At 30.5% G+C, this 20853-nt stretch overlaps 1 long non-coding RNA gene across 1 annotated transcript; it reads left to right on the top strand.

The window, feature by feature from the left end:
* Positions 1-7887: 7887 nt before the first annotated feature.
* Positions 7888-8654, top strand: LOC135951739 (uncharacterized). Its single transcript, XR_010575990.1, has 2 exons — positions 7888-7967; positions 8136-8654. It is a non-coding gene; the product is annotated as an uncharacterized LOC135951739 (long non-coding RNA).
* Positions 8655-20853: the final 12199 nt, after the last annotated feature.

Genomic DNA, 20853 nt, shown 5'->3' with positions numbered 1-20853 from the left:
ATTAATTAAAAAAAAAAAAAGGTTGAAAGACGTGGATGAAAACGAGTTCTGACCCCGCTTCACGCCAAAAGATTGATCCGCGAGAGCAAGAAGGATCCTTTCAAAGCTGCAAACGAACTAATAAAGGACCTTAATATAACTTGGACAGTACAAACAGTTCGCACATGTCTCAGAGAACATAATTTAAAAGAGTGCAGTCCAAGAATGACCCATCTTTTAAATGCTAGACATATCGCCAAGCACATGAAGTTCCCAAAGGAACATAAAAATTAGCCAGTACAAAAGTGGAATAATATTTTTGGGACAGATGAGAGTAAATTTGTCATATTTGGTGGAAAAGGTTCTCGCTTATACATCAGACGTCCTCAAAACTCGTTACAATCCAAAATATACAACAAAAACCATTAAACATGACGGGGATTTTTCGGCGGTGGTTCTATTTTTTTTTCGCAGCTGTACATACTAGAGTGACAATCAGTTGTATGGAAATATATAGATTTATTTATATTAATGAATTTTTTTTGGGAATTAACCCTGTATCTTCTATTTTATTTTATATACAGCCCAATCATGAATAAAAATTCCCAGGGAATTTGTTCCCCGGGAGATTATTCCTATTGAATTTACATAGGAAAGATGGGAAAAGGGAGAAAACTCCCGGGGAATTTTTATTCATAATTGGGCTGATAAATAGTAAAATTTTGCATGGGTATTTCGTACATTTTATTGTAGAACAAAAAATTGGTTAAACAAAAGTTGGAGATCATCCTAACCTAATGTACCTTTATAATTCGCTGTCGATGAATATGTTAATTGCACTTTAAGCTTCTTTCTTTTGATTTTTCTTTCATATTTTCTATTATATTGTAACGTTTTAACCTTTTTAAAACGTTTGGTTTATTTCCTTTAAATAAACCGGATACTTTTGATTGCAAATAAAAGCCGTTTAGTAGTTTGAAAATGGTAACAACTCTTTATTTATTCAAATGTACAACAACAGAATTAAATAGTCACTCAATGTATTTTATACACGTTTGTAAATTCGCAGAAATACAGACAATTTATAATGTACACGAATTTACTGTTTATTCGAAAAGCGTCTCTGATAAACTCACTCACGACTCTAGATTGTTCTTTAACTGTCAAAATTCGAATATTCTAGATCTTACTAATACATACGCCATCTGTGGTGTACTTTCTACAATGTTCTTTGACTGAATATTCGAATTCGAATACAGCGTTACCAACTTAAAATCAAATCAACTGAAAGCTTTTATTTAATAATGCCCACAGATATGTTACAGTTTGCTATTACAGCACTGTTATTTGAAAGCATTATGCTACTTTTAAATCAACGCTTAAAATCGTTATATTTGAATTCAAGTACAATTTCGTAACAATATTTTAAAATAAAATTTAATTCATGAAATATCAAATTTAAAATTACCTCATATAGTTTCAAAACAAGAGTGTAATGATGTAAACAAGTATTTCTAATGTATTTTGTTTTTAGTTTTTGCTAAACTGCAAAAGAAAGTTCTCTACATTGTGAATACCACTATTATTTCATAGAAATAATGTTATATGTTCGTCTTTTTATACCCTCCACCACCATAAGTGGTGAATGAGGGTATATATAAGTTTGTCATTCCGTGTGTAACATTGAGAAATATTCATCTGAGACTCAACAAAGTATATATATTATTGATCCTTATGAAATTCTAAGTCGATTGAGCCATGTCCGTCTGTCTGTCCGTCTGTGTAAAACACGCTCACGTCCAAAATACGCAAACAAACTAAGTATAGTTGCAAGAAAAATGTTTATTATTGTCCTAAGCAGTTTGGTATTGAAAATCAGCAAAATCGGTATAGTGGAACCAAAGTTATGAATTAAAATGTGGGACAACCTAAAAAAAAAATTGATCATTTTCACATATTTTTGGACATTTTTTGTAAATATATTGCAGCTAATATCATAAAATTTTGAACTCGTTACTTTTATGATAAAAGGAGTAACTCTGGTGAAAATTATAAGAATCGGTCCATAATTTCTCCTAGCCCCCATACAAATTTCTTCCCGAAATATGGTTCTATTGTCTATAAATGCCTACAGAATAGGAAAAACAATTATATTACAAAATTTTTCGTGGATCGGTCCATATTTGACCATAGCCCCCATATAAAGTACACTTCCGAAAATCTCTTAAATAAGCATAAATGTCTTATAAATATCGCTATCAAGTTGAAATTCGACACGAATAATCTTCATATATACCAAAATCGCTGTACCTAATTCTATGAAGATCGGCCGATAATTGGTTATAGCTCCCATAGAAGGCCCACTTCCGAAAAACACAACAACCTACATAAATATCTAAAAAATATCAATATCAAAACAAAATTTCACACAGATCCATGAATTGTGAATATCGGTCCATATTTGACCATAGCCCTCATATAAGGTCCACTTCAAAAAATCAATTAAGTACTCATAAATCTCTTATAAATACCTTTATCATGCGAAAATTCGACAAAAATAATACTCATATATATAGATATCACTGTACCAAATTTTATGCAGATTGGCCGATAATTGGTCAGCGCTCCACTATAAGGCCCATTTCCGAAAAAAGATATTAACCTTAAAAAATATTAAAAACTATCGATATCAAAATGAAATTACACACAGATCAGTAATTTGTATCCAGTAATCATACTTCTGGATTTTGTGAATATCGGTCCATATTTAACCATAGCTCCCATATAAGTTCCACTCCCGAAAATCACTAATATCCTCATAAATTTCTTACAAATATAGTTATCAAGTTGAAATTCAAAACAAATTTATTCAATATATACAAAAATCGATGTTCCAAATTTTATGATGATAGGCCCGTAATTGGTCATAACCTCCATTAACCTGCACAAATATCCATACAAATCTATACTCAACCAAAATTTTACACCGATCAGTAATTTGTATCCAAGAATCGTACTACAAGATTTTTTAAATATTGGTCCATAATTCGGCATAGCTCCCATATAAAGTCCACACTTGTTAACAGCTTTGTTTATATGAAATTCTACATACTTAGGACCATAATAGGTCATAGCATCCATATATTAAACCAAAATAGTACACAGATCAGTAATTTGTATTCAAAAATCATAATACTGAATTTTGTGAATATTGGTCCATAATTGGCCACAGCTCTCATATAAATACATAAAAATCGCGTTAAAATATTTTAAGACAATGGAACGATAATAGGTCATAGCTCCCACATAAGTCCCACAACCAAATATTTTGAAATTTGTCTAAATATATTTGTATACCCTTTTTATACTCTGTTTCTTCTCTTGATGTTAAAAGGGAAAAATATTGATCCAAACGTACTAACTAATTATTAAGTATATAAATTGTTAAAATTCATACGTTCAAACAGAAATTTTAGTTATAAATTGCTGAATTAGAAACAATTGTTTGTACATTTGAAATAAAATATCTTCTGAGTAAACTAGTCTTTCTGACAATTGTTATATTATTTCAGTTGTTATACAATCATATTTAGGTGGAGGGTATTTAAGATTCGGCACGGCCGAATATAGTACTCTAAGAGTACTACTCTTACTTGTTTTAAATTCAGTTTTCATTTGACGATTTCTTACTGGCCTACCTAAACAAAAGCGTAAGACGGAACGTTTTTTTCCGCTTAGCTTTAACGCTGAAATGACATACCTAAACAACAGCGGCAACGCTACGTTAAACAATAAAAACAGGGTTATCAAAAAAATAAATATAACAACCCTGATTATTTAGACAATACCCATATTTCTGATATAACAACCCTGATTATTTAGACAATACCCATATTTCTGATAATATAAAATATATAAATATAAAAGAAAATAATATATGTATATTATATTAAATATTTCAACTTACCTCCATTTTCTAATAACAAATATATTTTTTTTTGCTTATTTGTTTCTCCTTCTTTATTTATTTGTTTACATTTGTTGTGTTTTGCAACTAACTTCACTATTAAACGCGCTGTATAAATTGGATTTTCCAATTGCAAAGCGTTGCCGCCGCGTTATTTCGGTATGCTACATTCAAATTGTATGGGCATGAGAATTTTTGACAACTAAAAAGCGCTTGCCGCCCGTGTTTAGGTATGCCAGTTATTTTAGTGTCGAAGTTTCAGACATCGAGAAAACTCATCGCTTTACACTGCAGCCACACGATCAAGTTTTTCTTGATAGTCTTTTACATATACTGTTTGTCAAAATTTATAAAAATTGAAAGCGGTGACGTAGGCAGCACGCAACTTGAAAACAATTTTAGTACAAATTGGACATAAAAATGAATGAAAAATTGAAAACCAACTTGAATGTGAAATTGAATGCAAGTTCGTTTCAATTCTTAAAAGTGTGAGTGTATTAGTAAAAAAGTGTGAGTGTATTAAAACTTGAAAGGCAAAACTTGATCGTGTAACCCCCAAGTTAAACAGGTATTTGCTTTATCGTTAGTAAAACATTAGTTAGGTTCGCGTACTTGATAATTTGTACAAATTATCACTGGTAGTTACGCTTTTCAAGTTTTAATACACTCACACTTTTCTACTAATACACTCACACTTTTAAGAATTGAATTCACCCTGCACGCACACGATCAAGTTTTTCTTGATAGTCTTTTACATATACTGGTTGTCAAAATTTAAAAAAAATTAAAGCTGTGACGTAGGCTGCACGCAACTTGAAAACAATTTTAGTACAAATTGTCCAAAAAAATGTAATCAGCTGTTTTCTTGATTGAATATTGAAACACTAATGCATTAAACACATTGAAGACAGCAGGCTTCCGACTTCAATCTGTCAAAAATAGAATACACACGTTTATATGAAGACGATTCTTTTGACGACAGCACAACTTCACGACGACACGACTTCGTTTGCTGCTGCTGCCCAATTAGGCTAATTTCTATTTTTGTCAACTTCAAAACAGAAATAGTGTTGCTAATATAATAAAAAATGTAAATCAAATTAGTGCTTAAAAAAATATATTTTTTTTTACTTAATTAAGAGAAGTTTCTGATAACCATATTGAAATGAATTAATAACAGGTACATAAATTATTACCACATATATATATTTACTCAAAATAATTGTTTAACGTTTAATTACTTTGGAATTTTGTACGGTTATTTTTTATTAAAATAAAAAATTAAAGTGACATCACTGAATTATAAATCAGCTGTTTACTTTGAAGCTGTCGTCTTTAAAAGAATTCACCGGCTGCCGCACGGCTGCAACTTCAGCCAGCAGCATTTGTGTTCGTGAAGTCGTGAAGCCTGCTGTCTTCAATGTGTTTAATGCATAAAGCTGGCCACACACGGATGATTTGTGAGTCCGATTTGTTCATGTTCAACTTGTTAATGGGGCTGTGCGCGAACAAAATCACAAGTAATTGAAAATTTTCAATCACAAATCAGGCGAACAAATCATTCCGTGTGTGGCCAGCTTAACTTGAATGAGAAATTGAATGCAATTGGTGACGACAGAACTACAACAAATACAACATATACAAAAACAACAGGTACTTTGATTTTGTAAAAAAATAAGTGAACTGTCAAAGTTGCCTGTGGTTGTTTTTGCTTTTGGGTTTGTTGTATTTTTCGCCACAACAAACACAAGTGAATTGACAGTTCACTTGTCTAAATAACTGAATAAACAAAATAATCAGCTGTTCTTCTGTCGTCACCTCCTATAGATTCGCCTTGGCAAGTTCGTTTCAATTCTTAAAAGTGTGACCCCGATTTTCTCAATCTCTGACGATAAACTGACAGTTCTCATACAAAAAAAATTTAATTGGAGGTTTATCGTTACGAAAAACGATAATCAGATATTGAGAAAATGGGGGTGGTGTTTCAATTTTCAATCAAGAAAACAGCTGATTACATTTTTTTGCACAATTTATACTAAAATTAGTTGTGTTCGCGTACTTTATAATTTGTACAAATTGTCACTGGAAGTTACGGGATTCCGTTCGTTTACTTTTAAAAACTTGTAACGAGAGAGCAAGAGAGTGTTAAAAGTGACAGTTCGTAGATAGAGAAAAAAGTTATTAAAAGTACGTTTTTTCATATAAATTATATTAAATTTTTATATGAAAAAACGTACTTTTAATAACGTTTTTCTTTATAACTCCTGAACTAATCGAGTCTCCATCGAAATTTTTTTCACGAATATAGTAGAGAGTTTAGGTGCCCTAATACCGTGTTCTTTATTAATTTTTAACACCGCGATCTTTGATATTTTTTTCATTGAAATATATACAGTGCCGGACTTAAATATTCACACAGCATACAGATTTATCTTTAATCGTCCATATTTTTTAAACGAAGGCCCCAACATTCGTACGGATTTCAACAAAAATATTTATTTACATATAACTTATGGAAATATATGGAAAAACTAAACATAAGGTAGCTCATTTCAGAAAAATAATTATCTAATGTTTCGAAGTTCGATTTTAAGAGGGACAAAAATATTCACACAGTTTCTAATTTTTAATAGGAAAATAGTTTTTTTAAATAGTTTAATATTTTGTGGATAGCCTATCTTTTGATTGACTTCTTTTAATCGTCTTGGCATTGAATCGACCAATTTTTGGTGACGTAAGCTAAAATATTTTGCCATTTTTGTAACAGGACTTCTTTAAGTTGAGTCTTACTAATAATATGGTGCTTTCCTACACGTTCGGCCAATTTATCCCACAAATGTCCTATGGAATTCATGTCAGGTGATTGCGGAGGAGTCGAGAGAATGTGGGGAACATGATGCACTACCCATATTCAGACGTCATGGGCAGTGTGTTTGTGGTCATTGTACTGTTGATAACAGAAATATTCCCAAGCTTTAACTTTAGAGCGCATTGTAGTAGGTTTTCTTTTAAAATATTAAGGTACACTGTTTTGGCCATTGAACCGTCGATGAAAACTAAGTTTCCTACACCATATGCAGCCATACAACCCCACAACATGACCCCTTATCCACCATGTTTGACAGTGTTTACTACATTGTTATTTTCCAATTCAGTGTTTGGCCTTCTCCAAACTCTTACTCTGTCGTCCGATTGAAAAATACTTACAAACAATCTTACAAAAAATAAATCTGAAGATTTCTGGAACGTAATACTATTGTTAGATAATATTTTTCAATAATATTTTTTAATCGGACAGCAGAGTAACAGTTTGGAGAAGACCAAACACTGAATTGGAATTCCCGACAATAATTTTACGAGGGCTTCAGAAATATTTTCTAGTAAAACACACAGTGCAATAAACATTTTTAATATTGAATTTCATATCAAACAATTAATTTTTTTACAACACAAATGAACTTCTTTCTGTTTTCACTTTCAGAATGAATTGAAAATGAAAAAAACCTGTTTAATATTTATGTCTCTACTATCCACAGGATATAACTGATTTTCGATTTAATTTGTAACACAAATCCATATCATTGAGGTTAATATACTACACATACTCTGCATTAGTATTGACATTTCGGAGTCCAAATTTTGTCTGCGGAAATGAAAGAATGTCAAGTAAGATAATTTTGTCATTTATTTTATCTTAAATTCGGGGTTTCTGATAACTAAACATTAACATTTTTGATCTTAAAATTATGAATTTAGTAAATGTTGTTTTATTTTAATTTTGCTCAAAATGTTTTATAACTTTCAAGAAAATTCTCGTTTAACCATATCGACAGCAGACAAGTTTTTTTTTTAATTTCAATTATTTGAAAGTAATTAACATACAAAATTTAGGTTTAATAAAAAGAAGGCTGCAACTGGAATTACTGTGTATTTCGTTTTGAACACCGCATAAGAACGAACATACATACAAACATAAAATTAAGAGACTTTTTTTTTTTATAAAAAATAAATAAAAATGAAGGTACGTATACAGAAAAATATATTTTTTTAAACACTTTCAATTGAAATATCTAACAAGTGTTCAACAGGTTTCGATTATTTCGTAATTGAATTAAGTTTTTAAATATTTTTTGCAACATTTATCATAATGTTTGACTTATAAGCGACTATATTTAATCCTTACTTGCAGATTTTTATGCAGTTTGTTTTGTTATTTTGTTTTCTAAACTTGGTCGTCTCAAAAATTGTATACCCTGCTATAAGGATTCATCAAATTGCGCTGCTACAAAACGGCAATGTCACTGTAGTTCCATTTATTGAGAGAGCGAGTCCAGCTCCTTTAGTACCCCGAGATCCTAGAGGGAGACGTATAGTAATGGCAGTTCCCGAGGCTCTTCCAAAGCAACAAAATATAAATGCCACTGTAACTGCACCTATTGCTATGATGAGTACAGTTCCTTTGGTACCCCAAGATCCTAGTGAAACACAGATGGCAGGAGCCAAATAAAGTAATTTATTTAAAGTTAGAAGCCTTAAATATTCAAAAAATGCCCAATTTGAGAGGATTTAGTACACAATTATTGACATAATATCTTATTTGCGTCCACAAAACAGGAATATGATGGCAAAAAAATAACGATTAAATTTTAATTATGTAATGGTTTTTATAATAGCAAAGAAATATTACGGTTCCAAAGGGTTCCTCAAATCAATGACTTTTTAATTGGAAACCCATTAAAATTTTCTAAAAGTATATAGTTACCTTAAATGCAAACGGACGTAACTACACTTTCCGTTTGATTTTTATACCCTTCACCTTCGTGAGAAGGGTATATATAAGTTTGTCATTCCGTTTGTAATTTCTACATTTTTCATTTCCGACCCTATATAGTATATATATTCTGGATCCTTATAGATAGCGGAGTCGATTAAGCCATGTCTGTCCGTCTGTCTGTCTGTCTGTCTGTCTGTCTGTCTGTCTGTTGAAATCAGTTTTCTGAAGACCCCAGATATCTTCGGGATCCAAATCTTCAATAATTCTGTCAGACATGCTTTCGAGAATTTTGCTATTTAAAATCAGCAAAATCGGTCCACAAATGGCTGAGATATGAGGAAAAAACCAAGACAACCTCGATTTTTGACCTATATCTGGATTACTAAGACATTAATATAGACAATATGGATATCTAATGATAGATATTTCAAAAAAAAAAAAATTTTAAATTTAAAAAAAAAAAAAATTTAAATTTAAAAAAAAAATTAAAATAACAATCGAAAAATTTTTTTTCCGAAAAATGAAAAAAACAACTAAAAAAAATTTAATTTTGTTTACCTAAAAATATTTAAAATTTTGAAGTATAATTTGGTGAAGGGTATATAAGATTCGGCACAGCCGAATATAGCACTCTTACTTGTTATACCCTTCACCTTCGTGAGAAGGGTATATATAAGTTTGTCATTCCGTTTGTAATTTCTACATTTTTCATTTCCGACCCTATAAAGTATATATATTCTGGATCCTTATAGATAGCGGAGTCGATTAAGCCATGTCCGTCTGTCTGTCTGTCTGTCCGTCTGTCTGTCTGTCTGTCTGTCTGTCTGTCTGTCTGTCTGTCTGTCTGTCTGTCTGTCTGTCTGTCTGTCTGTCTGTCTGTTGAAATCAGTTTTCTGAAGACCCCAGATATCTTCGGGATCCAAATCTTCAATAATTCTGTCAGACATGCTTTCGAGAATTTTGCTATTTAAAATCAGCAAAATCGGTCCACAAATGGCTGAGATATGAGGAAAAAACCAAGACTACCTCGATTTTTGACCTATTTTTTTTACCTATATCTGGATGACTAAGACATTAATATAGACAATATGGATATCTAATGATAGATATTTCAAAGACATTTGCAACGACATATATAAGACCATAGTAAGTTGGACCTACAATGGGTCAAAATCGGGAAAAAAATTTTGAACCCGAATTTTTTTTTTAAAAAAAAAAATTTTTAAATTTAAAAAAATTTTAAAATTTAAAAAAAAAAAAAATTTTAAAATTTAAAAAAAAAAAAAATTTTAAATTTAAAAAAAAAAATTTAAAATAACAATCGAAAAATTTTTTTTCCAAAAAATTCAAAAAACAACTGGAAAAAAAATTAAATTTTGTTTACCTAAAAATATTTAAAATTTTGAAGTATAATTTGGTGAAGGGTATATAAGATTCGGCACAGCCGAATATAGCACTCTTACTTGTTTTTAATAAAGTTGTAATTTTTGATCGCAGGGTCAATCAATCAAAAACTCGATTTTGAATTTTTGTGTTGTTATGTCCGTTTGCATTTAAGGTGACGATATACAGAAAATAGTCCATAACTATGAAACTACTCAAAGTCCAACATAATTTTTTATTCCATTTTAAATGTTAAGATATTCAGCCCAATCATAAACAAAAATTCCGCGTGAGTTTTCTCACTTTTCTCCTATTAAGAATAATTTTTTCCCCTTTTTTCAACTCTGGGAATAGAAAAAAATTCGACGGGAAAAAAGTAAGTATCATGAATAAAAAAAACGGGAAAAACATTTGAATTTCTCAAGAGTTTTTCACGTAAAATTTTGAAGGGAGTTTGCACATAAATGCGAGTATTTGCTTTTAAAATTAAAATAAAAAATTAAAAGAAATTTAATGTTCTGCGTAGGTCAAAAAACACAAATAAGCAACAATTGCAGCACTTGCTGACCTTAATGGAAGCCAACTCGGATATTGCGAGCGGATTTTATAAAGGTAGCAAGAATGCACTTTCTCGATTTTGGAGAAACGTTGAAACGGAACTAAAAAGGTGTGGGTAGACCAAAAAAAAATATGGAGACCCAAACAAGGAAGCAAAGTTTTCTTCTATGGAGGGAGCTATTTTCAACCTTGTTGGAATGAAATCTTCGGTGGAAGGTTTAGGAACAAAGCGCCATGGACTTAACTCACCAAAAAGTCAAGAAGATTAAGTCAGACTCTTGCAGATACAGCTTTTTCTGAATGTGTTGTGTCACAAAATAGTTCGCGAGCATTTTTCTTTTAAAATTTCAATAATTTATATTTTTGAGTGATTTTTGGAAGTGGGCCTTATATGGGGGCTATGACCAATTATGGACCGATCACCATGAAATTAGGTCGTCTGATTTATGTCTATATTAAAGTTAACTATGTTTTGTGTGTATACCAACATTTTTAAGCGATTTATGCACGTTAAAGTGATTTTCGGAAGCGGGTCTATATGGGAGCTATGACTAATTATGGACCGATCATAACAAAATTTGGTGACATGAATTTTGTATAGATAAATTAAACATTTATGACCGATAAAGTCCAATTTCGAGGGGACATTTGTATGGGGGCTAGGTGAAATAATGGGCCGATTTCAGCCAGTTTCAATAGGCTTGGTCCTTGGGCCGAAAAAGTAATATGTACCAAATTTGATCGAAATATCTTCAAAATTGCGACCTGTACTCTGCGCACAAGGTTTACATGGACAGCCAGCCAGCCAGCCAACCAGACGGACGGACGGACATCGTTTAATCGACTCAGAAAGTGATTCTAAGTCGATTGGTATACTTTAAGGTGGGTGTTAGAATAATATTTTTGGGCGTTACAAACATCTGCACAAACGCATAATACCCTCCCCACTATGGTGGTGTAGGGTATAAACACAGTGGAATCAATTTCAATTTATGTATTAGGGTTCTATAAGTCGATTGTTCGATTGTTCGAACAATCGACTTTTTGCTGAAAAAAGTCGAACAATCGATTATGTTATCTCAAAAGTCGATAAAAGTCGAAAATAGTCGATAAAAGTCGAATAGTCGATAAAAGTCGAAAATAGTCGATAAAAGTCGACTTTAGATTGTTAAAAAAAATTTAATTGCAACATTATACTAAAACTATTGCAATTTGGTACACTTGCATTTTTTGTAGTATATGCTAATATAAATAATAAATAAATGTTTATAAATTAAAGCTTTTTTCTACACAACATTCTTCTAACTATTATCGCCTTGATAAATTTCATTTTTATTGCTAAACATTACAAAAGGCGCATCAATAAATGTAGAAACTATGTATTTTTTACAAGAAATGGTAAAAAGTGGAAAAAAGTCGAAAAGTCGAAAAAAGTCGATTTAACTAAAAAGTCGAAAGTTCGAAAAGTCGACTTTTTTCGAAAGTTCGAAAATTCGACTTTTTAAAAAACGAAAAAAGTCGAAAGTTCGAAAATTCGACTTTTTAAAAAACGGAAAAGTCGAAAGGTCGAAAAGTCGACTTTTTGTTTCAGCTATAGAACCCTATTATGTATATGGTAAAATACATTAAGTGTGTTCGCGTACTTTCCAGTAAAAATTATCCAGTAACTTTAATTTAGAGCGTTAAAATACATTTACTCTATCTAAAAAAAAATATCCAAAAAGTACGCGAACAACAATTTGTAAAAATAAGTTGTATTTTATTATAAATCAATTTAAAATGTCTGTTTTGTTTTATTTTACTTCTTTTCTTTGTAAAATTTGTAAATTGTGTTAATTTTCAGCTTTTTTGTTTTGTTTACATTTGCAACAATTTGTGTTATATGTACATATTTTTCATGTTGATATTAGGAGTGTTCGCGTACTTTCCAGTAAAAAATATCCAGTAACTTTAATTTAGAGAGTAAAAATAAATTACTCTCAATCTGAAAAATTACAAAAAAAAATACGCGAACAACATTTTTTAAAAATAAGTTGTATTTTATTATAAATCAATTCAAAACGTTTGTATTGTGTTAATTTACATCTTTACTTTGCAAACTTGTAAATTGTATTAATTTTCAACTTTTTTGTTTTGTTTACTTATATATTATATACTACAAATGAGGAGCCGCAGAACAAAAGATGCTTTTTCGAATTTTTTTACAAATTGATTTTTTGGTATTTTTATAATATTTGGGTTCAAATCTTCTAGAAAAAATCAATTTCCGAAAATTTTTAAATTTTCAAAAAAGTACCTTTTGTTCTGCGGCTCTTCAAATGTAATGGCGTATTAATGAGTATATATAATTTCCAGTAGCTTAGTACATAAAACTGTAGCGGTTCATTTATTCGACAGACATATGAACCATTTTATTAAAAACAAATTTGGATCCGCTCCTAACTAAATTTATATTTGTCTCAATTTTAAAATTAAAAAAATCTTGAGAATTTATGCTATCATCAAAAAGATTTTGAATGTGAAGCTGAGTGGCATTTTTTCATAACCAGTCATGACAAAACTGCTAGAAGGTACCGTGAAAAGAGAGGCTCAAAGAGCAATCTTACAACGCAGTGGGGCAGAATCGAAATTTTTCGGAAATAAATCTGGCATTTCTAAACGGCTGGTCCGATCGGGATAAAATTTTACGTGTAACATTTTTAAACACGTGCCATTTTTTGTTTCCCCATCCGATTTCAAAGATTTTAATATTTTTGAAAAGCGCTCGGCTAGGTCTTCAAAAAACATGCTTGCGTGTGCTGTTTATCTCTTCTATTTTTCGAGTTATAGGCCCGCTCTTTTAAAAATTTTGGACCGAATGGACTCGAATTTTTGTTAGTTAGACAACTAAATTAGTAATAATATACAAAAGATTTGAGGTCAATATCTATTATGGATCCAAAAATAAACGATTTAAATTTTTTTTTACAAATTTCCTAAAAATTAATATTAACATAGGTTTCAATTTAAGTCTGTTTAACTCTTCACTGTCATCAAGTAAGACAATTACAAGTGGATTGGAATCAGTGTTGCCAAAACTTTAAGACCATATCCCACCAGATTGCACCTAAAATAACGCCAGAAACCACTAAATCTTTAAATAAAACCGCTGATTTAAACCGCTAAATTTTTATTTAACGATTTATCAAACAAAACTGCTTTAAAACCAAAAATAATTAAATTTTAAATTAAAATGTGTGCCAAAAATTAATTAAGATCTATACATTCCAAATTATCATTTGCAGAATTATCGTATATTTCAGAGGTACCAATTAAATCTAAAAACTTTCTTGGGACTTCATAATCGTAGCAGCACTTTTCATGGCGACGAAGGCCATACCTAAAAAAAATAATTTTTATTAAAACATATTAATATCATAAATATTACAAAATAACTTACTTTACTGTATTGATTTTACAATATTAAGCCCAGTTTACAAAGAATTATTAAAAAGATTGAGAGAGAGGCGTCAACCAAAGAGAAATGACTTTTTTCCTACACCAGTAAATTCAGTAGCCCGTAATAATGAAAATAAAATCTCTACGACAATGAATGCAAATTTCCCACAATTAAACACGGCTAAATCTGGAACCAGCTCTTACGCTGGTGTTTTGAAATCAGAAAATAAGCAGCCTAATATACCCCAAAATACGGGAGGGTTAGAAAACCTGTACAAGCGCTTACACAAAATATTACCTCTCTTAATCAAAACATGACTAACATAATGTCAACCACGCAAAACACAATACAAGAGCTTTTGAGAGCGCAGAACCAAATGTTTCAAATCCTCCTTTCAAAAAAATTAGTTTCTTGAAAGTTTGTTTTTGGAATGCAAACGGTTTGAACCAACATAAATCTGTGGTTTATAATTTTATGATAAATAAAGACGTCGTACAGTGGTATGAGAATAAAAAAAGAGGGAAATAAATCTGTAACTAAACCCTTACGCCGATTTGAATGAAATTTCACATGCGCAAAGAGGAAGTGTAGTCGAGTTTAAGTTTTGAATTTGGACCTCATGAGCCCACCAGTAGCGGGACCAGGGGTTCCCAAAGTAGGACACCTCGGGTATGTTCAATTTTTAAAATGATCATATTTCTTCGTTTGTATTCCGATTTGAAATTACACATATAGAATCTCCTCGTCGAGCACTACATATCAATTATCTCTTATAGCTTAGGAGATATTCGAATTTGAAAATTTAATTTTCAAAATTTTTACCCACCCTACACCAGTTTTTTGGTGACTGCGGTTCCAAATATTCTCCGATTTTATCCACTTTTCTTTTATTAACAATATATCTATATATCAAATAAAGAAAGAAGTGTTTAAAAATCGTGGCTGAGTCCAAACATTTGAATTTAAAAAAATTAAAAAAGGCAATTTTTCGAAATTTTTTTGGGAAAAAAGTACTTTTATTATTTTTAAGTTATCCAAAAAATTTCTAGGAGGATGTATAATTTTATACTTTTTGAAAAGCTAACTTTACGCCAAATATTTTAAATGAAAAAAACATTTCTAATTTTTGATACCGACGGGATCAGGTCCATTCAAAAAATGCCTATTTTTATGTAAAATTCAACTTTAGGGCAAAAATTTTCAAATCGCATACTTGATATCAAAATATAGTAACCTATTTTAGATGGCCCAATAAGTTCTTAATTATTTTGTAAAGGGTTCCGATAACCCCGCCCCTATTATGGATATGATAGCCAAAAAACGAAAAAATCACATTTTTGGGATTTTTAAAGATTTTTTTGGGAATTGGGGGATACTTGATAACAAATTTAAAAATTTGTTTTTATTTTTCCATTTTAAATAGAAAAATCCATGATAAAAATATAGAAGGTTGTTTCAATCAAAATTTTTTTTTAAAATAAGGTTTTTTGAAGTTTCCTTTTTTTGTGAGCATTATAAAAAGCGTTGCCACATTCCAAAAAATTATTATGATTTTCGAGAATTTTTTTACAAAAATGTGTAATTTAATTTATTATTTAAATAAAAATGTATTATGTTGTGTTGGGAGTTATTGATTCAATTCCTAACGTTCGATTACTTATTAAAACACGTTGACTATTTTTATATGTATGCATTTTCTTCATTTTTTGTATTACTATGTAAATATTTTATATCTTTTAAATGGAGGTTTAATTATAAGAGACAAGTAGCACACGGAAGAATGTATTTTCAAGATCTAGCCGAGCACTCTCAGAAAATATAAAAAGTCTTTGAATACATGTCGAAGGTGCCCTACTTTGGGTCCCATATCGCCGCCATTGAAGTATTTGTGGGGTTCATTTTCAAATCTTAAAATCGAATATTCCTTGGGTACGCCGTTTAGAAATACGAGATTTATTTTCAAATTTTTTCGATTCTACTCCAGTGTGCATAGTTAAAGGATTATGATCGGTAATAATCGGTGATATATATCCCAAAATATGTTTACATAACAAATAGTATTTTGTTTGAAGTTACCTTGTGTTCATTGGGACAGCATTCATATCCAATATCACACGCTTTGTTTTAACTGAAATATTACTTTTAACTAAATGGTCGGAGCACACCAATAATAAAATATTTTTTCTATTTTTTTAATAATTTTCAAATTAATGAAAATTATGTATTCCCAAAGGGAAAATTTGAAATTGATATGGCATTACTATTTTTACGAAAACTTCAAAATCCTTAAGCATGTCAGATATAGAATTTGAAAAAATAAAGAGAGAATGAAACTAACTTCTTTTTTTCTACTATGGAAAAATCTACATAACTGTGAAATTTCATTAAAAAATATTCATAAATAAAAATTTTATTTCAATTTGAAAAATTTGTATCTATGCAAAATTCAATAAAAAGTATTTTTTGTCATATTTTTCAAAAAAGTATTCCATGAATGTGTTAATTGTCAAAAGTTATATACATAAAGTTATATACATTTTTGAAAAGTAGACAAAATCCTCTATCCATTGATATATAACATGTCTACCTTATGTTTTTTACGTGTCAAATAAATTAGGGAAAACTTAACAACTCGCTGAGAATTTACCTAGCACTGTTATTTACATTAATAAAAATGTTATTATGTAGGCAACATGCTTTTTTATGAATTTCTATGTTAGGTAAATTCTCAGCGAATTGTTAAGTTTTCCCTAATTTATTTGACACGTAAAAAACATAAGGTAGACTGTTATATATCAATGGATAGAGGATTTTGTCTACTTTTCAAAAATGTAATACATAGAATTGTCAAAAGTTATATACATTTTTGAAAAGTAGACAAAATCCTCTATCCACAGATACTGATACTGTTACATACCTTGGTATTCACTTGGATAGACGACTTACTTGGCGTCGTCATATAGAAGCCAAGAGACTTCACATGAAGTTAAGAGCCTCTAGCCTTCACTGGTTACTCAATCACCAATCAAAATTAAGCCTTGACTATAAAGTCATCCTGTATAAATGTGTTTTAAAACCAATCTGGACATATGGAATCCAATTGTGGGGAACTGCCAGCAATTCCAGTATTGAACTTATACAGAGGGCCCCATCGAAAATTCTTAGAACAATGACAGATGCACCTTGGCACATCCATAGAGACCTACAAGTACCGTTAGTTAAAGATGAATTCAAGAATGTCCGTGAGAAATACCTCATGAAATTGCGGAACCACCCGAACCCGCTTGAAAGACATCTCACACAGACCCAAACAAGATCAAGGCTTCGTAGAGCCGATCTACCACCCGCTAAGATGTGGTTCATATGTACATCAACGCTCCCGCCAGAGAGCATTTAGTTTTAATTTTAGTTATAAGATTTTATTACTTATTGCCAGGCCTAAGTAAGACAGATTCGATAAATAAACGTTAAAAAAAATGTGTTTTGTTATTGTAAAAAAATTTTAACATGTTTTTTAAAATACAAACATTTTCACGTAAAAATTTATTTATTGCTTCAATTTGTTATTATAACTTCTAAACTACTGAGCTGATTAAAATGCAATATATAAACAGATTAAATGTTATATAAATTTTAACTTTTCTAAGTTTACTTCAAAAATATCGAACTAACCCTTTTTGAGTTATCATAAATTATGTGGAGAAACATCTAAAAATAATCACCATTTTAGAAAAAAATTTAATTTAATTTTTTTTTGCACAGTGTTTTTAAGACAATGCTATGTAGAAAAACAAAAGAGACAGTACTTGTTAAAAGCGGTTTATATTTGCAAAAGTTTTTGAAAATGTTCGAAGTTTACCTTGTACATTAAAAACTGTAAAAATATTTGTTTTTGTATAATTGTGTTTTTATTCATATGCGCTAGGGGAGAAAATACTAAAAAAAGATGTTATTGAAGAGTTGAATAACTTTTACAATTTTCATCCCATTTCAAATGTTTCGTTAAGAACTAAATTTTCTTTATAAATTGGTATACATTTTTATATGCTTTCATATCAAAATAAGCAATGAAAAGCTATTGAAATCAAAAAAGTTGATAAATTTTGTTTTTTAGATATTCAATACAAAATTAATAATTATAATTTAAAAATGTATCAAAGAATGCACAACATTTTAAAGCGTAATCAGTTTTCTTTCCAAACCCGTTTGAAAATTTAAAGTAGGACAACAATTTTAAATAATTTTCAATTGCTCATAGAAATGAAGAAGTTAGTCGACAACATTTAATGATATTTCTACAACAAATTCGACAAATATGTTGCCCATTGACGACAAAAAAATATATTTTTATTAAAAACTTGGATAATATGCACATAAATATGCATTTTGAACTTAAATTTAACTAAATATCCATTATCAATAAAATATGCAAAAATATGCCCTAACAAATCAATGTCATTTTACAGCAAAATGTGGAATTCTAATAGATAACACTAGTTTACAAATCAAACATTTTTGTTTGCTCATGGAATGAAACATATATTTTTGAGAAGATCTAGGGACGCTAGTTAATTGAACATTTTTTGTTTTCCACCTATACGTCAAAATTTTGAGATATATGGGTTTTTATTTTTCACCTGTCCTGAGTACTACTAATGCATACTATAGTGTACCGAATTGTGGTAATTAAGGATTTACATCGTTTTTGGGTACTCAACACTCTGGCGAAGCTACTAGATACTTTCAGGGTTGTATTTTTTTGACAAATTCCAAAAAAAAATTAACTGGAAAAAATAAATACTGTTTAAAAGTACATCTTTCCTGTAGATAAACGTTAATAAATCGCCATTAAATACAAAACTCTAAAGTAAAAACTATTTTAAAATGTTTTCTAGAAAGTGTAAAATAAACCCAGACCATTTTTGTTTTATTTGCGGAAAAATTATTCAGTCAAATCGAGGTTTTCCTATAACACAAGCACTGCAAAATGCTTATTTACATTATTTTGGATTCCCCGTATCAAATCAGGATAAAAAGTGGGTCCCTCATTCGATTTGCACAAATTGTAGGCTGACACTCAGTTCCTGGTATTCAGGTAAAAAAAGGTCATTGAAATTTGGCAGACCAATGATGTGGAGAGAACCAACTAACCACAGAAAGGATTGTTACTTTTGCTTAACAAAAACTTTTGGTTTCAATTCCAAATACAAAAACAAAATATGCCAATGTTTCATCAGTGACGAAACCAATACCCCATTCTGAAGATTTACCAGTTCCTAAACCACCAGACAAAAGCGACGAAAACCAATTCCTTTTGGATGATTCGATCTACATTCCCCATAATAGTGAAAGCGAGCACTCCAGTTCTGATTACATTATCCACATTGACAACATTCCACACATAATAAATCAACCCGAATTAAATGATCTTATAAGAGATTTACAGTTGTCCAAATCAAAAGCAGAATTGCTTGCTTCCAGGCTACAACAGTGGAAGTTGCTTAGTACAAACACAAAAGTATGCATTTATCGTTCTAGAAGTGCTCTTTATGCAAAATTTTTTACTAAAGAAAATAATATTTGTTACTGTCATGATGTTAATGGACTATTTGCCGAAATGAAACAACCATATAACCCTGAAGAATGGCGTCTTTTTATCGATTCTTCGAAAGCAAGTCTTAAAGCTGTCCTATTGCACAATGGAAATATAAAACCGTCCATTCCAATAGGACATGCAGTAAATTGCAAGGAAACCTATGAAGTAATGAGTAAATTAACTGAACTAATTAAATATAATGACCACAAGTGGTACATATGTGGTGATTTAAAAGTAATAGGCATACTATTAGGTTTACAAAGCGGATACACCAAGCACTGTTGTTTTTTATGTGAGTGGGACTCAAGAGCAAGACAAGATCACTATAAAAAGAAAAAGTGGCCGGCGCGCAGTGAATATATTCCAGGTAAAATTAACGTTAAAAATGTCAGTTTGGTTGACCCACAAAAAATAGTTTTGCCGCCACTCCACATTAAATTAGGTTTAATGAAAAATTTCTAAAAAGCTTTAGATAAAACAAAACCAGCATTTCAATATTTATGCAGCGTGTTCCCGAGTCTTTCTGAGGCTAAACTAAAAGAAGGGATATTTGTGGGTCCTCAAATAAGAAAAATTTTGGGTGATACCAAATTTGAGTGTCTATTAACCGATGTTGAAAAAGCAGCATGGAATTCTTTTAAACTTGTTGTTCAAGAATTTTTGGGGAATAAAAAAAGTCAAAATTACAAAGATATTGTTGCAAATTTATTACATAATTTTGAACTGATGGGTGTAAATATGTCCCTCAAAATTCACTTTTTACATTCTCATGTGGATTTTTTCCCGGAAAACCTCGGACACATGAGTGACGAACATGGAGAGCGTTTCCATCAAGATTTGAAGTTTTTCGAGAGGAATTATCAAGGTTTTTGGGATCAGAATATGCTAGGAGACTACTGTTGGAGTGTCGTGAGGGAGACAAATGAAAATAATTATAAAAAGATGATTAAAACACTTCACTTTTAATTTGTTTGTCCTAATTTAATGTAAATTTTTATATGTTTCGTTTTTAATAAATATCTCAAAAGTTTGACGTCCAGGATTTTTTTAAATATTTTTTCCGAAGTTAGAAGACCTAAATACACAAATCCCCATATGTTTCAATTCATGAGCAAAAACCTTGTAAACTAGTGTAATTAGTCTACATTTTATTTGAC

This window comes from Calliphora vicina, chromosome 2, assembly GCF_958450345.1.
Source record: "Calliphora vicina chromosome 2, idCalVici1.1, whole genome shotgun sequence".
NCBI lineage: Eukaryota > Metazoa > Arthropoda > Insecta > Diptera > Calliphoridae > Calliphora > Calliphora vicina.
The sequence above is the reverse complement of the archived record's forward strand: the minus strand, read 5'-3'. Positions and strand labels throughout refer to the sequence as shown.